Here is a 13351-nt window from a genome sequence, read left to right on the forward strand (position 1 = left end):
AGAATTTAAGGTTTTATTTTTTTTTTTCATTTGACTATCCAGATTAAATAGACTAAGCATTATCTACATCTAAGCCAGGGGTGGGTTCTACTTACCTTTACTACCGGTTCACAGTGGGACCGCGCGCATGCGCAGAAGCCTTCTGATGACGTTGGGGTCAGTGGGCAGAGCCTCCCGCCAGTTTTACTACCGGTTCTATAGAACCGGTGCGAACCGGGGGCAACCCACCACTGATCTAAGCCCACTAATTTATTTAATGAAATGTATTTCAATGCTTAACAATAAATACTTAGAACTATAAGTTTGCGTCAAGCACCTTCTTAACTTCCCTGTTTAAATCAATGCCTGGAATCTGTTCGACTGCCTGACTTTGACTGGCCACATATGCCAATTCACTGAAGGTTTGCACCAGATTAGAGCAATGAAGTCTTTAATCTTTATTTCAAAGTCCTTACATTTAAGTGCAAATGAATGAAATTAGAGAAAGGAAGTTGAGATAGATGTGACAGTTGTATCTTTCAAAGAGCAGGAAGCATTTAAAGATTTCTCAAAGCTTGCCATTTTTCAGGGATTAGCCATAAAAAAAAAATTGAGTATGGGCCAAATTGGACCGTGCATTTGTAGACAGGGTTGTTGGACCATATGACGATGCATTTAAAACTAGAGATGATAACTTGTCCTCTACAGTTTAATAACCATGCAATATTTATAGTTACGCTCTCTGGTTCCTTCCCCTTCTGCCTAGAGAGTCACTTTGATTAACTGGTATGCAGCAAAAACCTTTTTACGGGCTTCAGACTTTTTCTTCACCTTTTATGTATCCTGTTTACATATTTTAATATTAATGGAAAGAAGCAACCATAAAACACGAGTCTTGACAAAAAAAATGGCAGTATTTTAACATTTAAATTTGGCCATAAATAAGGTAAACATAATAAACAGGGGTGGTTGGTGGGGGTTTTTTTTTCCCCTCTCTACACATATTGCAGATTGAGTTAGCCATAAACACGAAGCTTTATATTATCATGACTAAACTGCAGGGTTTAATAATCAGATTTTAATTTGGGACCTGCACTCCTAAAGTTATCTATGTTTTTTTCCCCCCATTGTCAACACCTCATGCCCCCTTGCAGGCAGTTCGGGAGGCTTCAAGTCCCAACTAATCTTCTGTGCAAGTTCCTGCCTCAGAGTCCAGCTGCTATCTGCAATCCTCCTCCCTCCCTCCCTCCTTCCTGATTTCTCCTACAACTTCTCCCATCTTTCTTTTCTTTCCTGGAGAAAAGAAGAAGAAAAGAATCCACCCAGGAAAAAGAATGGACCGACGGGTTCAAATATGTCGACTGGCAATGTTAATCAAACTGAAAGTAGGTAGTAAGGCAAAGATTGGTGACAGCCATGATTCTAGGTATACTGATCTTAGTATATTTGGCTGATCTTAGTGTCAGTAAAGGAGAATATTTGTAGCTCAGAGTTGAAATGGGGCAGTGGTGGGTTGCCCCCAGTTCGCACTGGTTCTATAGAACCAGTAGTAAAACCGGCAGGAGACTCCGCCCACCGACCCCGACATCATCAGAATGCTTCAGCGCATGTGCAGAAGAGTGCACGTGCGAGCGAAGCAAGAGCGTGCACGTGGCTCCATTGCGAACCGGTAGTAAAAGTAAGTAGAACCCACCCCTGAAATGGGGAGTCCTTGGTGTTCTCTGAGCTTGCTTGCTTTCTTATTTATTAATTCATTAATTCATTTATTTGTTTGTTTGTCAAACATGTACAAGATAACAAGTATAGGTATGAACATAAACAAAGGAAGTACAAATAAATGGGGACAGTAAAACAGGAATGGTAGGCACGCTGGTGCGCTTATACACGCCCCCTTTATGGACCTCTTAAGAATGGAGTGAGGTCCACTGTAAACAGTTTGAGGTTTAAACTGTGAGGATTTGAGGCTGTAACAACGGAATCGGGTAGAGCATTCCAGGCGTTGACCACTCTGTTGCTGAAATCGTATTTCCTGCAATCGAGTTTGAAGCGATTTACCTTGAGTTTATATCGATTGTTTGCCCGTGTACTATTGTGGTTGAAACCGAAGAAGTCGTTGACAGGCAAGACGTTGTAGCAGACAATTTTGTGTACTATGCTTAAATCGGACCGCAGGCAGCACAATTCCACATTGTCCAAGCCCAAAATTTTAAGCCTGGTGGCATAGGGGATTCTATTGTGAGTAGAGGAGTGGAGTACTCTTCCCGTGAAATACCCCGAATTAAATGCTTTTTTAAAAAGCATTTTTAAAAATGCTTTTAAAAGCCTCTGACGATCCCAGCTGAGTTGCCTGATTGTCAGAGGCTTTTAAAAGTAAAAAAAAAAAAAGTTGGCCATGCCCACCCAGTCACATTACCCCCACCACCAAGCCCTGCCCACAGAACCGGTAGTAACAAATTTTACATTTCACCACTGATCCTTACCCTACCACGCCCACCAAGCCACGCCCACAGAACCGGTAGTAAAAAAATTTGAATCCCACCATTGATGTGACAACATAAAACTACTTTAGAGGATAAGGGAGTCGGCCCAATGGTTCTGTGGAAATGCCTAGAAATTATTTCAGACTAGCCATTATCATCAATATTACCCAGCTTCATAACTGAATAGTTTTGTATGGAATTTGAAGAAAAAGGATTTGCAGATTTGGTTCAAAAGTATTTGCATTTTTTAATTGTTGGTAATATTTTTATTATGCAGTCTTTAAGAAACTTCATCTAATTCCTTGTTCATGTGTATTCTTTGCCACCTTTGCAGTGACTAAATACCTCAAAAACCGCAGAGATGGCAAAAATCTCAAATGTATTTGGAAGAAAGTCAACCAGGTCTCTAGTTTCCTAAAACAATTTGGGCAAATTTTTTTTTTTTTTTTTTGAGAAAGCAAAATACTATAATGGGGGGGGGAGGGTGAAGTTTTCGAAACAACCTGAAGTGTATGGAAGAGTTGTCTATAATTTGTCTTTTAAAGTAACATTCTGATGTTTAATTATTATTCTCATCAAATCACCATAAAAACAGCATTAAAGCCTCTTGCCAGCAATAATTGGTACTTTCAGTTCGCAGGGTGTCACACCATTTTATTTCAATAATTTCAGCAGCAATCATGCCAATAATGAAACAGCAAAAAAAAAAAAAAAAACCATTTCATGGATTGGTATTCCTCTGCTATTTGAGAGGTGTCAACTCACGGCCTGCGGGACAGATGCATCACAAGCTGGCCACCCCCACCCCCAGTTTAGCAAAGGGAAGGGAAACTTAGTCATATGACGGCAACGTGACGCCGCAAGTTTGACATCCCTGTGCTAGATGATATGGGATGATTTTCCTTGTCACTTGATCAGTACTTAAAGCTGCTCATTCCTTAGGTCAGTGTTTTTTTTCAATCTTGGCCACTCTTAAAGTATGTGGACTTCAACTCCCAGAATTCCCCATCTGGGATTGCTGGCTGGAGAATTCTGGGAGTTGGAGTCCACATGTCTTAAGAGTGGTCAACGTTGAGAAACACTACCTTAGGCCATTTGCTATTCTGATCCTAACCAACTACTGGACTGGTGTTTGGATAAAATTGGGGTGGGGAGAAGATAAAATAAGGAAGAAAGAAGGATTATAGTAATCTGAGCTGAACTCTCCAAGTAGACAGATCTAGGTATGAATTTATCTGGACTTTATACGAGATGCCTCATGGTCTCCCAATGGGATTGGGAGTTCTATACAGGTAGTCCTTGATTTACAACTACAATTGAGCCCAAAATTTCTATTGCTAAGCAGTGCAGTTGTTAAGTGAGTTTTCCCCCATTTTATGATTGTTTTAGCTACAAATCACTGCAGCTGTTAAATTAATCATGTGGTTGTTAAGCTTACCCCATTGACTTTGTTTGTAGGAAGCCAGCTAGGAAGGTCTCAAAATGTGATCACATGACCCTGGGACAGTACAACTGTCATAAATACATGCCAGTTGCCAAGCACCCAAATTTTGATCACGTGACACAGGAATTCAGAATCAGAATAGAGCTGGAAGGGACCTTGGAGGTCTTCTAGTCCACCCCCTGATCAAGCAGGAGACCTTATACCACTTCAGATAAGTGACTGCCCAGTCTCTTCTTAAAAATCTCCAGAGATGACGCACCCACAACGTCTGAAGGCAAACTGTTCCACTAGTTAATTGTCCTCACTGTTAGGAAGTTTCTCCTGAATTCCAGGTTGAAATAATTCTTAATTATTTTAATTTTAATTAATATTTTAATTAATTCTTAATTCTGGGAGTTGAAATAGACAATTGCACTTTATTCATTAAACTCCTGCTAAATAAACCATGGTTCTTCACAGCATCTGAACCCAATCACTATTGTGCCACATTCCCGAAAGCTGACAAAGTCTGACATCAAAATAAATGCAACAATCGTTAAATTTGAAAATCGGTCATAAATCACTTTTTTCAGTACTGTGGTAACTTTGAACAGTCACTAAACAAGTGATTGTAAGTTGAGGACTACCTTTATTAACAAATCAATAATTAAATGTTACTAGGTCTATTATTGAGTTTTGCCCCATTTCTTGCTATAGTTGTTAAGTGAATCATTGCAATTGTTAAATTAATGACCTGGTTGTCATGTGAATCTGGCTTCCTCATTGACCTTGCTTGTTAGAAGGTCACAAAACGGGATCACATGATCCCCGAACTGTCATAAATGTGGATCAGTTGCCAAGCATCTGAATTTTGATCACAAGGATGCTGCAGTGGTCATAAGTGTGAAAAATAATTACAAGTCATTTTTTTTTCAGTGCCATTGTAACTTTGGACGATCACTAAATGAATTGTTGTAAGTTGAGAACTACCTGTAGTTTATATTACAGCAATTGTATTCATTACTGGCCACTAGAAGGCGCTATGTGAGTGGTTTCATTCTTGTTAGAATTGGTTACAGCATTATCCAGAGTTTTCTGGGGATTTTTCAAAATAGCAGTAATGAGAAAAGCTTTCAATTACTGATGCCACGGGGACTCTATAAGTCACTAATGTAGAAAGGACTTACCAGAAATGCACATCAACTGAGAAAAAAAAGACCAAAAAAAAAAAGGTGACCTTAATGCCATCCCTTTTGGTCAGCTTTAGTTTATGGGCAAGCAGCCTTTCTTGCTAAACTACGGGTAGTCCTCAATTTATGACCATAATTGAGCCCAAAATTTATGCTGTTAAGTGAGAAATAGAATAAGTGAGTTTTGTCCTACTTTACAACTTTTGTTGCCACATTTGTTAAGCGAATCAGTGAAGTTGTTAAATAAGTAACATACTTGTTAAGTGAATCTGGCTTCCCCGTTGTCTTTGCTCGTCCGAAGGTCGCAAAAGGGGATAACACGACCACGGAACGCTGCAATGGTGATAAATGTGAGTCAGTTTTCAAGCATCCGAATGTACCGTATTTTTCAGAGTATAAAACACACCAGAGTATAAAATGCACTTTAGTTTTTGGGGAGGAAAATAAGAAAAATGCTGATTGGTGAGTGGATCGGCCTCTCGGAATACCTCCAATCAACTGTTTCCAGAGGTGAATTTTAGCAACAGGTTCGTTGGTTCTGAGCGCTGTGCCTTGCTTTTTTTTCTGCCTCTGAAACTTCTGAAACTCTGTTTCAGAAAAAACTTTTTTTTCTGCCTCTGAAAGCCGGGGGGGGGGGGAGAGGCTTTTTTTCTGAAGCTTCTTTCAGAGGCTTTTATTCTGAAGGACTATCTGTACTCTGTTCAATCTCCTTTCTTTGGTATTGGTATGTAGATTAACGTCTTCAGATCTGTTGGTTATTGTGTCATTCTCCAGATTTGTTAACATAGTTTGGTTAGAACCTTTACTGATTCTTCTTTTGTTGCTTGCCATATTATTTTAGATAAAAGCCTTTCAGAGGCTTTTTTTCTGAAGCTCTGTTTTGGAGGCTTTTTTTCTGAAGCTTCTTTCAGAGGCTTTTTTTCTGAAGCTCTGTTTGGAGGCTTTTTTCTGAAGCTTTTTTTCTGAGGCTTTTTTTCCGAAGCGTCTTTCAGAGGCTTCTTTCAGCCTCTGAAATATCCGTTTGCGAGGCTGGGCGGGCTACATTCAGAGTATAAGACGCACCCAGATTTTCACCCTCTTTTGGGGAGGAAAAGGTGTGTCTTATACAGTAAATCACATGACCATGGGGATACTGCAAGTGCAAAAAATGGTCATTAGCCACTTTTTTCAGGGCCATTATAACTTTGAACAGTCACTAAACAAACTGTTGTAAGTCGAGGACTACCTGTATAGCTTATAATGTCCCATGGGGAAAAAAAAGAAAATTAATGGGATGCTATCAACTAAAAGCAACCACAGCAGCAACAGAATTCGCTTTCAACTGCATCCATCTGTTTTGTAACCAAACTCATGTTTATACTTCCAGATCAGAGATACCCAATGTGATAGCCACATTGGGACTATCTCAAAGCTTTAATTATAACTCCAAGAACCTATGTAGTCAGAGAGGTGCTGACTTGAACCTGGGAGACTAAGTTTGGATAGCAGAGGTGGCAGTACCTGAAAATAGGAGAAGAGAAGAGGGGGAAAAACCTGCATATAGGTTAGTTTTTATAGTTGATTACACTGTCAGCCAGATGTTTAAACTGGATTGAGCATTTTTATCTACCTATCGAGCCCTGCCTATCAATTTGGAGAAAATCACAAAATATAAAGACCTGAAATAGAAGTAGAACGACAGTGACAAAAGAAAGCAAAGATAGTACCAATAATAATAGGCGACTTGGGTGCAATCACAAAACATCTGGAGCACCACTTGAACACCCTTGCATTGACAAACTCACCACCAGTCAATTGCAAATGGTAGCTTTATTTGGAACAGCTACATCCTGCAATCTAGAACGCCATCAAACAGCATCTGCTTATCCCAGTCCTTGGAAAGGACTCGATGGGTAGATAAAAATGCCCAGTCCAGTCTAAACATCTGGCTGACTGTGTAACCAACCATAAAAATGTCCCTAACTGCAGCTCAGAAAAAGTCAAGTCTGTTTTCCAAGGAAAAATTGCCATGTGAACCCAAAAATTATAAAGAGTTATTTGTGGCAGGCAAAGAAGCAATTTAAATCTAGCTCTCTAATTTGCATCTCCAGTTTTGTTATTACTGTATATTCTTGGAACAAGTAAGCGCACTAACGGATTGCTATCAAAATTAAACATACTTGTTTCTAGTTACAGAAATTTAAATAGTTGTATAGGGGAACCTGCTCCTATTTCTTTTCCATTAGCAGATACTTCTGCGTGGGGGAGCTTTGTAAAATTTTTAAAAATGTGACTGGCTATTTTATTCATACGATGTTTGGAACTTTTCAAAAGCTATTCTAATTTGCTCGTTTTTCTTTACCAAACGGAAATGAAATGTCCAGACTGTTTGATTGACAGAATCTAATTTACACAATAATACCTACAATACAGGGGTATTGGCATATTTTTGCTTGATTTATTAAATAATATTTTTGCTCACAATCCGATGTATTAAAAAGAAAAGGCACAGCTCAGCTTTTAAACATTGGATATATGTTATGGGTTTTAACCCCAGATTATTTTAATACCTGTTTAATGACATTATTTTCATTAAGTTTTTTTTTTTTTTTATGTACCAGTTTTCATCCTGTCGGATGCAGAAATGGTGAAAAGAATAACCATACAAATAACCAAAAAGAGTGGATGGTAAATATTCTAACTCTTCAGCTGTTGGTTTTAAAACAGTATAAGCAAAAATACCTAATATTCAACTGATAATATTCAGCCAATTACCAATGAATCCTTAGATTATTCCTAAAATAAGAGGCTAAATATAATTAAGAGGGGTAAAGTGGTCCTGTGGATTTACAATTAAGCTCACAAACAGCAATTTAAATAAACACTGCACGAGATTGGAAAGCAATAGAAATGCCTACATTTTATAGATTGTTGCATGGAAAGTAGGAATTAGCATTGTTAGCAAATTAATTCCTTTCGTTACAGGAATTAATACAAAAACTGGTCATCGCTTAGAAACGTTGGGAATGAGGATCATCAGGACAGAATACAGCACTTATTTTCCTTTCTTAGTGCTTATTTTCTTCTCATCTTTCCTTTCTGTACGCATTTATAATATTTGTAAGATAAATGAAGGTGTTATAAAAATAATTAGTGCAGAGAACAAAAGCCAAGGTGGCTCAATTTTTTAGATGGGGCAACATATTACAAAGAATAGAGTAGAGTAGAGTAGAGTAGAGTAGAGTAGAGTAGAGTAGAGTAGAGTAGAGTAGAATAGAATAGAATAGAATAGAATAGAATAGAATAGAATAGAATAGAATAGAATAGAATAGAATAGAATTTTTATTGGCCAAGTGTGATTGGACACACAAGTAATTTGTCTTAGTGTTAAATAAATAATATCAACCAATCCCAAACTTTTCATGGTATGGAGCAGTGTTTTTCAACCTCAGCAACTTTAAGATATGCAGACTTGAACTCCCAGAATTCTCCAGCCAGCACTGAGCATCGCCAAGATTGAGAAACACTGATCTAGAGGAAAGGACAAGCAAGACAGTGAAAAGCTATGTCATTCTAGACTGAAAATACCTGCACAAGAGGACTCTAAGCAGCCCTAAATTTCTAGAACCCATTCAGTTGATTTCAGCAGCTCAATCAATATCTTTTGGTTCAGATGTGGTGTAAACCAAATTGTTACACCCCCCCCATTATTATTATTATTATTATTATTATTATTATTATTAATAATAATAATAATAATTAATTATTATTAATTATTATTATTATTATTTTGACAAGGATGTACTATAGTTCTACAAAGCTCATGAGTCATTTGTTTCTACCAGGGGAAACTCTCCATTTACCTTCTGAGCTTCAGAAGATGACAGGGTTCTGTTGGGTTCTGCCTCCTGGGATGAGGACCAGAAGATTTGCAAAGCACCAGTTTGCTTAGATTTTTTTTTTTCATTTCTTTCACGTGGAATGTCTCTGTGTGGGTGTGGGTATGTGGGTGTGGGTGTATTGGGGAGAGGGATTTGGGTTATTCCAGTGAGTAAACGATGACAATGCAGTTGGGTTTTAGCCATGAATTGTAGTTCCTAGAAAAAGCACTTCTAGAACTATGATTGTGTAGAATTGTGTAGAATTCCTATACAATTGTATAGATCAGTGCTTCTCAACCTGTGGTCCATGGATCTCTGGTGGGGCCACACAGGGGGAGTCTCAGAAGGCTTGAAGAAATGTTATGATTTAAATTTTGAGTTAAGTCTTGGGGGTTGATGGCCACAAAAGGTATTTAAAAGGGGGTCCATGGTGAAGAAAAAGTTGAGAACCACTGGTACAGATAAATTGTATAGAACTTATCACCCTCCACTCTCTTTCTTCTTCCACTACAGCCGACAACCATAATTAAGCAACATGAGAACAGTCACTTTTTTCAGTGCCTAAATGTCTGTGGAGATTCTCAGTCATCCAAGTCATGGTTGTCCCAAAGGTGCTTTTGCAAGAGGCAACTGGACTTTCTGATGTTGTTTTTTTAAAGACATTTCGCTTCTCATCCAAGAAGCTCCTTCAGTTCTTTTTTTAGTGCTGTTGTAACTTCGAACAATCACTAAATGAATGGTTGTAAATCAAGGAGCCTTGATAGTACAGTGGTTTAGTGCACCCTGTCATTAACACAGCTGCCAGCAATTTCTGCTGGTTCGAATCTCTCCAAGGCTCAAGGTTGACTCAGCCTTCCATCCTTTCTAAGGTAGGTGAAATGAGGACCCAGTTTGTGGGGGCAATAAGCTGACTTTGTATAAAATATACAAAAGTATCAAGGCTATTGCTTAACGCATTGTAAGCCGCCCTGAGTCTCCGGAGAAGGGCGGCATATAAATCAAATTAAAAAAAAAAAAAGGACGAGCTATAGCCCAAGACACTATGAAAGGATCCTTCCTAGATGTTTGCCGTGCTCCCATTCCTGCTACTGGCTAAGCCAGGGGTCTCCAATCTTGGCAACTTTAAGATATGTGGACTTCAACTCCCAAAATTCTTCAGCCAGCTTTGCTTTTATCTGACCTTTCCCCTGGCTGTGGTTCTTCCTCTAATCTCCCAAGGTCATTCTCATATACCATTGCAGATAACTTTTTTTTTTTTGGCAAGCTCTTCCCAGCTGTCTTGGATTGGCTCATATTGCTCCCAGGTTTCTGAGATCGGCAGGAGTAAAAAGGCATTCAGAAAGACCCTTCCAAACTGCTTTATCGAGCTTATGGTAGTGTCCAGAGTGTCAATTTTGACTTCAGTGCTAATGAAAGGGCAGAATCCCCCACTGTGTGTGAGAACAGCAGGCTATGGGGAGCCCAGAGCAAGTTGTCTGGCACACGATCTGCAATCTGTCCCTGAGCACCTTATGCTTGAGGCAGCTGTCTTGTTCTGCCTAATAATAGAACTGTCCGAGCCATGGGAGAAACAGCCCATTTAGCGAGGTCCAGAGGCTCATTAAGTGCGCATTGCCGCCATTTAAATCCCCAAATAGATAACGGATGCATCTTGCCATTTGCATACCTCCACTGAAACGCACAGGCCAAGGTTATGCACCGCTTGCCACTCCGCGCGTGCTGGTGGGACCCGTTTTGAACAATTCATGATAGGCTAATTAAGTTACTCTAGCCTATCTTTTTCTAGAAAGGAGGGACAAAAACCTTGGCTTCAGAAGAGAGCCGAAGAACCTATTACAATGAAGAGTAAATAAGGCAGCAGATGGAGCGGAGCCTTGCACAGGGCGAATGGTTCCTCGGGGAAGATTGAAAACGGAGCACTGATCTCTGATACGGGATGATGTGCTTTCGAAGCAGATCCCTGTTTTCATCTGCAAAATCAGAGGCAGCGCGTCTCCCAATTCCAGTTTATGGGCTGAGCTTAGCATCTGGTCAGGTTCTGCAGAAATAGAGTGACTTTAATCTGATCCTACACATGATTTATTTCACTTTCGGGGGGGGGGATACGTGCATATCAATTGAGACATGCAGCTTCAAAACTGACTGCATTAAACTCTGCTGGAATTTTTTTCCCCCTGGTCCCGAGCGTCTTACGTGGCCACTCAAAGCAAACATCAATGGAAACTATCAACTTCTATGGGCCCAACCCTATCCTTAATACCTGGGCCTGCCACTCATTAAATAGAAGAACGAACTGAAACAAAACACAGGTAATCTTCGGCTTTAAGAGCCATGGTGGCACAGTGGTTATAAGGCAGTACTGCAGGCTAATTCTGCCCACTGACGGCCGTTCAATCCTGACCAGCTCCAGGTTTACTCAGCCTTCCATCCTTCCAAGGTCAGTATAATGAGGACCCAGATTGTTGGGGCCAAGAGGCTGACTCTGTAAACTGCTTAGAAAGGGCTGTAAAGCATTGTGAAGCAGTTCAGGGGTTCGAATCCCTAGTACAGGTCTCCTACGTGAGCAGGGGGTTGGACTAGATGACCTCCTAGGTCCTTTCCAACTCTGTTACTTTTACTGAAGTGGTATATAAGTCTAAATGCTATTGCTATTACAACCATTCGTTTAGTGACCATTCAAAATTACAACAGCACTGAAAAAAATGACTTATGAACATTATTCACATTTACGACTGTTGTACCATCCCCATGGTCAGTCAATCAAAATTCAGATGCTTGGCAACTCGTTCATATTTATGACGGTTGCATTGTCCTGGGGTCATGTGATCACCTTTTGCAACCTTCCGACGAGCATGATTGATGGGGAAGCCAGATTCACTTAACAACTGCAGTCAATCACTTAACACCTGTGGCGAGAAAGGTCATAAAATGGGGCAAAACGTACTTAACAACTGTCTCGCTTAGGAACAGAAATTTCAGCTCAATTGTGGTCATAAGTGGAGGACCAGAGGTGGGTTTCAGCAGGTTCTGACCAGTTCTGGAGAAACGGTAGCGGAAATTTTGAGTAGTTCGGAGAACCGGTAAATACCACCTCTGACTGGCTCCGCCCCCATCTATTCTCTGCCTCCCGAATCCCAGCTGATCGGGAGGAACTGGGGATTTTGTAGTAACCTTCCCCTGGAGTGGGGAGGGAATGGAGATTTTACAGTATCCTTTCCCTGCCACACCCACCAAGCCATGCCCACCAAGCCACAGTCACAGAACTGGTAGTAAAATAATTTGAAACCCACCACTGTGGAGGACCACCTATAGGCAAGATCATACCTCCATGTGGCTTGGAGTTGCTTTTTCAACAATGATTCGCCTTTGCCCATGCTTGGCCTGAGCTGGTGGGAGTTAGTCCAAGTCTTGCTGGTTGTGATGGAAAGCAGTGATGTATGACTTTGAAATCCTAAATGTTTCTGGTGGCCTACATGCAGAATTCCTGTTAGTCCTAACCAGTGATGGGATTCAAGTAATTTAACAACCGGTTATCTGCCCTAATGATTTCTTTCAACAACCACTTTGCCAAACTGCTCAGAAAGTTAACAACCGGTTCTCCCGAAGTGGTGCGAACTGGCTGAATCCCACCACTGCTCCTAACCATTGGCCATATAGTCTAGGGATGAGTGGTGACTCAAATATAGAAAGGGTAAGTTGAAGAGACATCGGTGGGATTCAGCCAGTTCAAACCGGTTCGGGTGAACTGGTAGTAGTGACATGCAGGTGGGCCTGCCCACTCGCGCTCATCCGCTCTGGTGCTATGCCATCTTATTTAGCCACGTTTTCTAAGACGTGTGCATGCGTGCAAGTCCCGTGCGCGAGCAAAGCGCATGCATGCTCATATTTTCGGTGCTGGGTGAACCAGTTGCTAAATTATGTAAAGCCCACCTCTGAGAGACATCCAAAACTGAAAGCAATGAAAAACTGTCTGGAAGAGGGGGGGAACTGATGCAGAAGCTTGCAGAATGATGATGGATAAAAGCCTCAGCAGTGTTGCTTTTAAACAAGTGGTTGCTGGTAAAGCCTCAAGCACAAAGCAGAATCAGTTAATGTATTCTTTGATAAATGTCTTTATTTTTTTTAAAATTTGATTTATATGCCGCCCTTCTCCGGAGACTCAGGGCGGCTTACAATGCGTTAAGCAACAGCCTTCATACTTTTGTATATTTATACAAAGTCAGCTTATTGCCCCCACAAACCGGGTCCTCAATTTACCTACCTTAGAAAGGATGGAAGGCTGAGTCGACCTTGAGCCTTGGCGAGATTCGAACCAGCAGTAATTGCAGGCAGCTGGATGTTAATAACAGGCTATTAGTCTGCTGCGCCACCAGGCTCCTTATTTATTGCCCTGAAGGTAATTTATTTTGTTTGCACAAT

This window comes from Pantherophis guttatus, chromosome 2 (genome assembly GCF_059756535.1).
Source record: "Pantherophis guttatus breed Tessera chromosome 2, ASM5975653v1, whole genome shotgun sequence".
Classification (NCBI taxonomy): Eukaryota; Metazoa; Chordata; class Lepidosauria; order Squamata; family Colubridae; genus Pantherophis; species Pantherophis guttatus.